We start from the raw sequence: 7628 nt of genomic DNA on the forward strand, positions 1-7628 counted from the left end.
CTAGCCTGGTATTGTTGAAACTGATGCATAGTGGCTCTCCAGGGCTTCAGTCAGGGCTTTTACCAGGGACTGAACCAGAGACCTCCTATATGCAAAGTAGGTGCTCTTCCATTGTGCCTGAACAGAAGAGGGACATTTATATTCTTATTGTGGTCCTTCTTCTAACGATGATGATGATGATGATGTCGACAACAACTCGGGTAGATAGATAGCATAATGTCCTCCAAAAATAATGCAGGAGCCAGCTCGGTCTGCCCTGGGGTGGCACTGGCACTGGTCCCCAGTGGGAAAGAAAGATCAGGGTCATATTGCTTGCAAAAGAGGCCCCACAGCAGCCTCTTCCCCTGCCCTGGATTTATCAATGGTTAGGCGGATCCCACTTCCCCATGGTGACTCTGCCTCACCATGTGAGTTTCACAACATATTTTGGTCAGAGTTTACAAGAAATGGCAGTGGGAATTAAAAGAGAAGGGAGGGGGGAATTCCAGTAAATCGCCTCCAGTTCTTCATTTTGAGAATCGGAAGTCCTACGACTTCTTGTTGGGGATTTCAGTTTCTGCTTGAGAAGGAAAGGGGCCTTTCCTCTCAAGCTTTTGCTTAATGCCGTATCTTGTAGCACTTGCCTGATATTTGTGCTTTTCCCCATAGGCACGTTTGTTTTAGATTTATCGCATGCCTCAGTTTCATGGGCTTTGCTCAGCTTCAGGACAAGAAGGAAGGATTTCTCTCTTTGGAAGAGGACAGCAATGCAGGCACATTCTAGAGCAGAGGTGAGCTGACTTCAGGTTTGCACGATCTGCTTTCTCCTTTTTGTCTCGCACATGCTGCAGAGCAGCCTTTTGGAGCCTGGTGCAAACCTGCAGGAGTTTGTCTTGAGTGCCAGAACTGAATGGAGTCCAGAGTCCTTCTGCCCCAAAACCCACTCTCACTCGCCCCATTTCAGCAGTACAATTTAGGGCAGGGAAAAGGAAACATTGCTGCTGTTGCTGAAATACTTGAGAACCAGAAATCGTGCCAAGCCACTGGAAGCCATGTGGCAATCTACCTGCCAGTCCAGATCTACCTTCTGCCCACGCCTGTTCCAGAGCAGGCAACTCAGTGAGCCTTGTCCTGGAGCAACTGGCACAGCCAATGGTCAGGGGTTGTAGGAGTTGTCATTCAACACATCTGGAGGGGGCCTCTGTCCTAGAGACTGATCTGGCTCCCCAGTCAGCTCCTGACATCTCTGTGGGCAACAGGCCTTGACCTGCCCAGCCTGCAACCAGGCAGTATCAGCCGCTGGCACCCTCTCTGGGGAGGAACCTGTTCTCCCTGCTTGTGCTGAAGCCAGCCGCATGCAGCCTCGGAGGGTTTGCATGCAGCGGCGCCAGGCCCAGCGACACAGCGCAACCCCGAGCCGCCCACCTCCCATGCTTGCACAAGCCCGCGGAAAGGGTCACAGCTCCTGTGGCCAGGCTTCAGCGCCTGCTGATCCGCCTGACAGTATGACGGCAAGTGTTCCCAGAAGCAATGGCTTGGAGTTCAAGGAGTGATCAGGATGACTCAGGCTTTGCCCTGATGTAGCTCGCCTTCCTGCCCTTTCACCTACTGTTCACATTCACCCAGTTCCAACATCACATTACAAATCACGCCTGGGAACTGTTTTCCCACCCGCTCCACTCCAAGTCTTTTCTAATTAGAAACTGCGCCCCACAGTGAGCTTGTTCAACTGCCGCACCAAATCTGCATCTGAACACCTGTCTCAAAATTAAAGGATTCCTGTGGAGGTGAAAGGCATTTGGCTCTTCTGCAGTCTTCATTCCTTGGCAGTCTTTGCAACTTGGGGGGGGGGGTCTTTTCCAGAGTTCAGCAGAGAGGTCATTTCTATGAAACCATGGGACATCTGGCAAGAAGGGCTAAAGAGACAAATCCTCAGTCTCTGCCTCGCTTGTGACATTCCGATACAGTGGAAGATCAAGAATATTTGCTCCTGGCTCAGCTGCTCTTCCAGAGGCCAGATCCCATGCTGGACTTGAAAACAGCAATAGTTGTTGTTGTTACTGATTTGAAGTATTTTGCAATTGCTACTCAACCAAAGAAGGCTCCCAGAGATGCATACATATACTCAATTAAACAAGTCAGTTGCTTCTCACATCTTATAATCTAAAACACTTCTGATAGACAAAGCAAAAGGGGCAGGGAGGAAAAACTGGAGAAATGTATTGTTTGTGGAGGGGTTGGTCCAATGTCCCTGGAATCGCTGCTGCCCACTCTGCAAATGAGAGCTGAGATGAATATTCCAGGGGCCCCAGTCGTGCAAAGTGGCTCTTCTCTGCAGCTGAGATGTCTGCGTTCATTACAGCCACAGTTGTGGAGTCGAAAGCACACAGAGAAACCTGATTCTGATCCCTACTCAGCCTTAAACTTCACTTCCCTTAGTCTAACCTATGAAACAGAATTATTCTGAGGATAACGTGGCATGAGGAGCTACTCTAAGCTCCTCAGAGGAAGGGTGGGCTACTAGAGCGACTGAGCAACTTTTCTTATGCTCAGGTTTCATTGTCTTGCATTATTATATGCCACCTTGATGGTGCCTTTGCAAATAAGGCAATATGATCATGTTAATAATAAATGACATAAACCAATCCATTAGTAATGCAGCATTCTGGAAATGTGAAGCTGTCTGCTAAACACGTCTCTATTAAACAGAACCAGATTTTTAAAAAATACTGCAGTTCAATTTCTGTCAAGCTCTAAAAACATCCATTTCCCACTGGCCTTCATCTAGATGCAAAATGTATTTATTTTAATCTTTTCTTTTCTTTTCTTCCTCATCCAATCCAGTAGCTCAGGGCAATTTAAGAATTTCTACAACATATTTTTGCAGTATCCCTGGAGATTGTTGGGATGTGGATCTACGCTTTGATATGGTTTCAGCTTTATTTTGGTACTGCAAACCCTTCCCTATCCACTTTTTCACAATGAGACTTCTGTGTGAGACAGCTTGTGGCAAGGAATCAGACTGGAGTGTGAAGATTCGGAATGGCAATAAAAATAGAAGCAGGGTGACCTTTGCCTGGGAAGCAATTTCTCAAGTTTATTAGCATGAGGAAAGCAGGAAGTCTATTATTGGGATCAGAGGCCCATCAGTGATGGGGATAATGACAGCTTGGTAACGTGGTTGCCCTCTGAAATGCTGGCCAGGAAATGACTGAGAAGATGCTGCAGGTTTCGGGGAGCAGGGCTTCCCCTGCTTTTCACAACAACTCACAGGGTTTTCCAAGTTTTAGAGGATGCTGAAGTTTTACGCATTTACTAATTTATTAGGGTAAGATCAGGAGTAATTGAAGCGGAGCAGGCTTCCCCAACTCAGCACCCTCTGGAAGTTGGCTGAGATGTTGCCAAGCACAGCTGTCTCTCCTAGGAAGTTGCATGCCTTGAGCGGCAGGGTGAGAGGAGCAAAGACGTGCACACTCCCCACCACCAAAGGTTCCCATGGTCCTGCTGCACATGGGGGAGAAAAGCCAGTCCCTGGACTCTCTGGGGGGCACCAAGTTGTAGGAGCAGAGGAGCAAAAAGGGATAGAGGAAAATAGAAAGCAGTGGCAATGCTTTGCAGAACTGAGAAAGCAGAGCTCCCTGCCGCCTCCAGAGTGGTATCTTTACTTGATGGGCATTGGGTGGGTGCCCATCGAATTTCTTCTCCGCTGCTGTGACAAGGCACAGTTGGCTTTACCCTTGAGTAGAGGGAGGCAGCTGCCTTGGGCAACTGGTTCTGAATGTCAGGAAAGGGAAGAAAATGGTGAACTATTTCATTTAAGCTTATTCTGGTATTTTTACTGCAAAGGAAAGGAACAGGTCCTTGCAGCATAATCTGCCTCAGATACCATACTAGCAGCTTGAAGTACTGGGGCACATTTAGCAGTGGGGAGGGCTGTTGTCTCTTTGCTGCCCTGCCTTGGGAAACAAAAAGTTTTTGACTGGCTTTGAGTAGTTGGATAGGTATGGACGGAATGGATTATGATATTAGTGTTTCATGGTGTAGCTTTCAATGGAATGTATTTAGAATTATTTAAAATATTTATAGGCCCCCTTTCAGGGCAAGGGCCCACCTAATGTGCTGTACGGTGATGAAATGTAAGTCTTTTCCTTGGATATGTTGGCATGTCCTGCTCTTTCTGTGCTTTGGGAAGCCACCCTGAAGACTCATTGTGAAGATAATCAGTGGCAGTGGAGTGCCAAAAAGATCCAGACTTCAGGCTTATAGGACCCTCCCCCCTGCAAAAAAAATTTGCATGTGTTAATTGATATACACTCTGAAGTCGGTGTGCATGCCTTTAATAAGACCCTGTGTCCTAAGGATGCCCCTAGGGATGTACAAACAGGAGAAAAAAGGGCATTTGATTTCAGAACAGAGGAAAACCCTCAGAAAAATGCAATGGGGGCAGCAGGAAGGGAGGGAAGCACATGTTGGCCAAAAACCAGCTAATTCAGGATGATCAGATGCACCGGAGATCATCTGGACCCTACAGCTTTGCTGCAGCAAGTGCCACAGTCAGCAAAGTAGATGGCCTCTCAGAGATTTGGGACAGCAAATGCAAGATTTGGGGGCCCAGCCTCAGGGCCGTCTTAACACATGGGCCTGATAGGCACTTGCCCTTGGGCCCCATACTAATCTGTGCATGTTAACCCTTGGAAAACTGGAACACTTCCAAAATTAACAGGAGTTGTCGTTGTCGTAGGGGCCCCAGTACACTGCTTTGCCCGGGGCCCATAATGCTGTCAAGACGGCCCTGCCCAGCCTCCTGGCCCATCTTCTGACAATGCTCTCGAGGATAATCAAGTCACTTGGTGGAAGCCAATTATGCCCTCCCAGCAGAGTGGTGATCTTTCTCCTCCTGTATTTGTGTGCCTTTAAAAATGAGTGGCAGGCAGAAATTCCTCATTGGGACTTTGCAGGATCGGGAAAACTGCACTGGGTGAATGCTTGCCATGCAGCTCTTGAGTCAACAAAGCTCCCTTCCTCCACCCACCCGCATCCGCCTGCAAAGGTAGCAACTCTGCTAGGCTCTAGCCGAGTACTAAATGTTCTCCCTTCTCAGGACAAAGGCAAAGGTTGTGTTGCACAACTGCACATTTTTGCCGATAACCGTAATAAATATATGCTACTTGTGCAGCTCGCTGCCAAATCTGCACATGCCCAATGGGGCAATCTCCTCACCTTAGTCACCGCTTCCTCCAGCAGAGCTAACGAACAGCAAAACTGTGTGTGTGGTCTTGCCAGGGAACATCACACAATGCTCAGTGTGCACCTAGATTCAGCAGCAAGGAGAGACGGAAATGGGAACTGAAGGCCCAACGTTAGCCTGGCCTCACCTTCAGAACTGACTGGCAAAACCCTCAGAGATCTTTATTCTTTTATATTTGGAGTCCCACTATATTTTGAATATATCAGAATCTTTATCTGTCTCCACGATGCAGGAAGGGAACTATTACTGGACTCAAGAAATTAGGACACAGTATCAGATGAGCCTTTATTTTCCTCACCTATCAAAAGCTATTGAGCAATTTTCTCCATGTGACAGCAGGACAAGGTCTTCACCAGCCTGGTGCCATCCAGATGTTCGCTCCAGCAGGTTCGGTCCAGCTGGCCATGGTCAGGAAAGGTCGGAGCTACAGCCCAAAGGCACCAGGATCTGAAAGGCAGCAGGTTGGGGAAGGCTGGTCCAGGCATTGCACTTAGCACTGGTTCTAGCAATATGTACAATGCCCACCACATGGGATAGAAATGAGGAGAAAGTTCCTGCTTGTGTTACTTGCTCCTTACAGCAGCCCTTGTCTCTAAGATGTATCTCTGCATACACAGAATTGCATTGGCAAGAACAGCTTCCTTCTCTTTGTCATACCAAGGGACTTGTCTCATAGAAAGATACAAGGGTGATGTGACCTAGTGGTTGGAGTGCTGGACTGGGACTCAGGAGAACCAGGCCTTGGCCCCACTTAGCCATGAAGCTTACTGAATAACTTCAAGCCAGTCACTACTTTTTGCCTAACAAACTTCACAGAGTTTTTGTGAGGATAAAATAGAGAAAAGAAGGATTATGTGAACTGGCTGCATACCTTGCAGGGGGGATAAAAAGGCAGAGTATAAATAAAATTAATAATGTTTTTCTTCATTTGCAACAGATGTGCATTTCAACCAGTTTTTCTCCCAATAAATCATAATGGAATGTGGCTGAGTGTCAGGCACTGGATAACTCTGCTTTTACACATAATGGCACAGGTACTTTTGAAAATTGAATAAAAGTCTTCTCACCCCTGGTATATATGTATTTAGGATCATGATTGCCATATCCACCATGGAATGCCTACTTTCTGTCCTGGACTGCTAAGACTTGGCTAGCTCAAAATCCAGGTCAGTCAGAGTTTGCTGATGTCAGTTTTAACGGGTTTTTTGAAAAGTTAACCAGCATTGCTTGGCTTTCCCTGTTACATGTCTTATACTGTCCCCTGGTGTACAAAAAGGTAAATTACAGAATCCCTCAGTTTTTAAAAATTCAAGGTGCCAAAAGATGATGTTGTTGTTGGTCGCAAAGTCATGTCCGACCCATCGCGACCCCATGGATAACATTCCTCCAGGACTTCCTGTCCTCCATCATCCCCTGGAATCCACTTAAGCTCGCACCAACTGCTTCAGTGACTCCATCTAGCCACCTCATCCTCTGCCGTCCCCATTTTCTTTTGCCATCTATTGTTCCCAACATTAGGCTCTTCTCCAGGGAGTCCTTCCTTCTCATCACGTGGCCAAAGTATTTGAGTTTCATCTTCAGGATCTGGCCTTCTAAAGAGCAGTCTGGGCTGATCTCCTCTAGCACTGACCAGTTTGATCGCCTTGCGGTCCAAGGGACTCGCAGGAGTCTCCTCCAGCACCATAATTCAAAGGCCTCAATCCTTTGGCGCTCAGCCTTCCTTATGGCCCAGCTTTCACAGCCATACATTGCAACTGGGAAAACCATAGCCTTGACTATACGCACTTTTGTTGGCAGGGTGACGTCTCTGCTTTTTAGTATGCTGTCTAGATTTGCCATAGCTTTCCTCCCCAGGAGCAAGCGTCTTTTAATTTCTTGCTGCAGTTCCCGTCTGTGGTGATCTTGGAGCCCAGGAAAATAAAATGTGCCACTACCTCCATTTCTTCCCCATCTATTTGCCAGGAAGTGAGAGGACCGGATGCCATGATCTTAGTTTTCTTAATGTTGAGTTTCAAGCCAACTTTTGCGCTCTCCTCCTTCACCCGCATCTTTAGTTCCTCCTCACTTTCTGTCATTAGAGTGGTATCATCTGCATATCTGAGGTTGTTGATATTTCTCCCAGCAATCTTAACTCCAACTGGTGATTCATCTAGCCCCGCCTTTCTCATGATGTGCTCTGCATGTAAGTTAAATAGGCAGGGAGACAGTATACAACCTTACCGAACTCCTTTCTCAATTTTGAACCAATCAGTGGTTGCATGTCCAGTTCTCACTGTTGCTTCTTGACCCTCATATAGGTTTCTCAAGAGACAAATGGTCTGGGACTCCCATTTCTTTAAGAACTTGCCACAATTTGTTGTGATCCACACAATCAAAGACTTTAGCATAGTCAATGAAGCAG

Source organism: Varanus komodoensis, unplaced genomic scaffold, assembly GCF_004798865.1.
Source record: "Varanus komodoensis strain SLA01 unplaced genomic scaffold, ASM479886v1 scaffold1, whole genome shotgun sequence".
NCBI classification, from domain to species: Eukaryota; Metazoa; Chordata; class Lepidosauria; order Squamata; family Varanidae; genus Varanus; species Varanus komodoensis.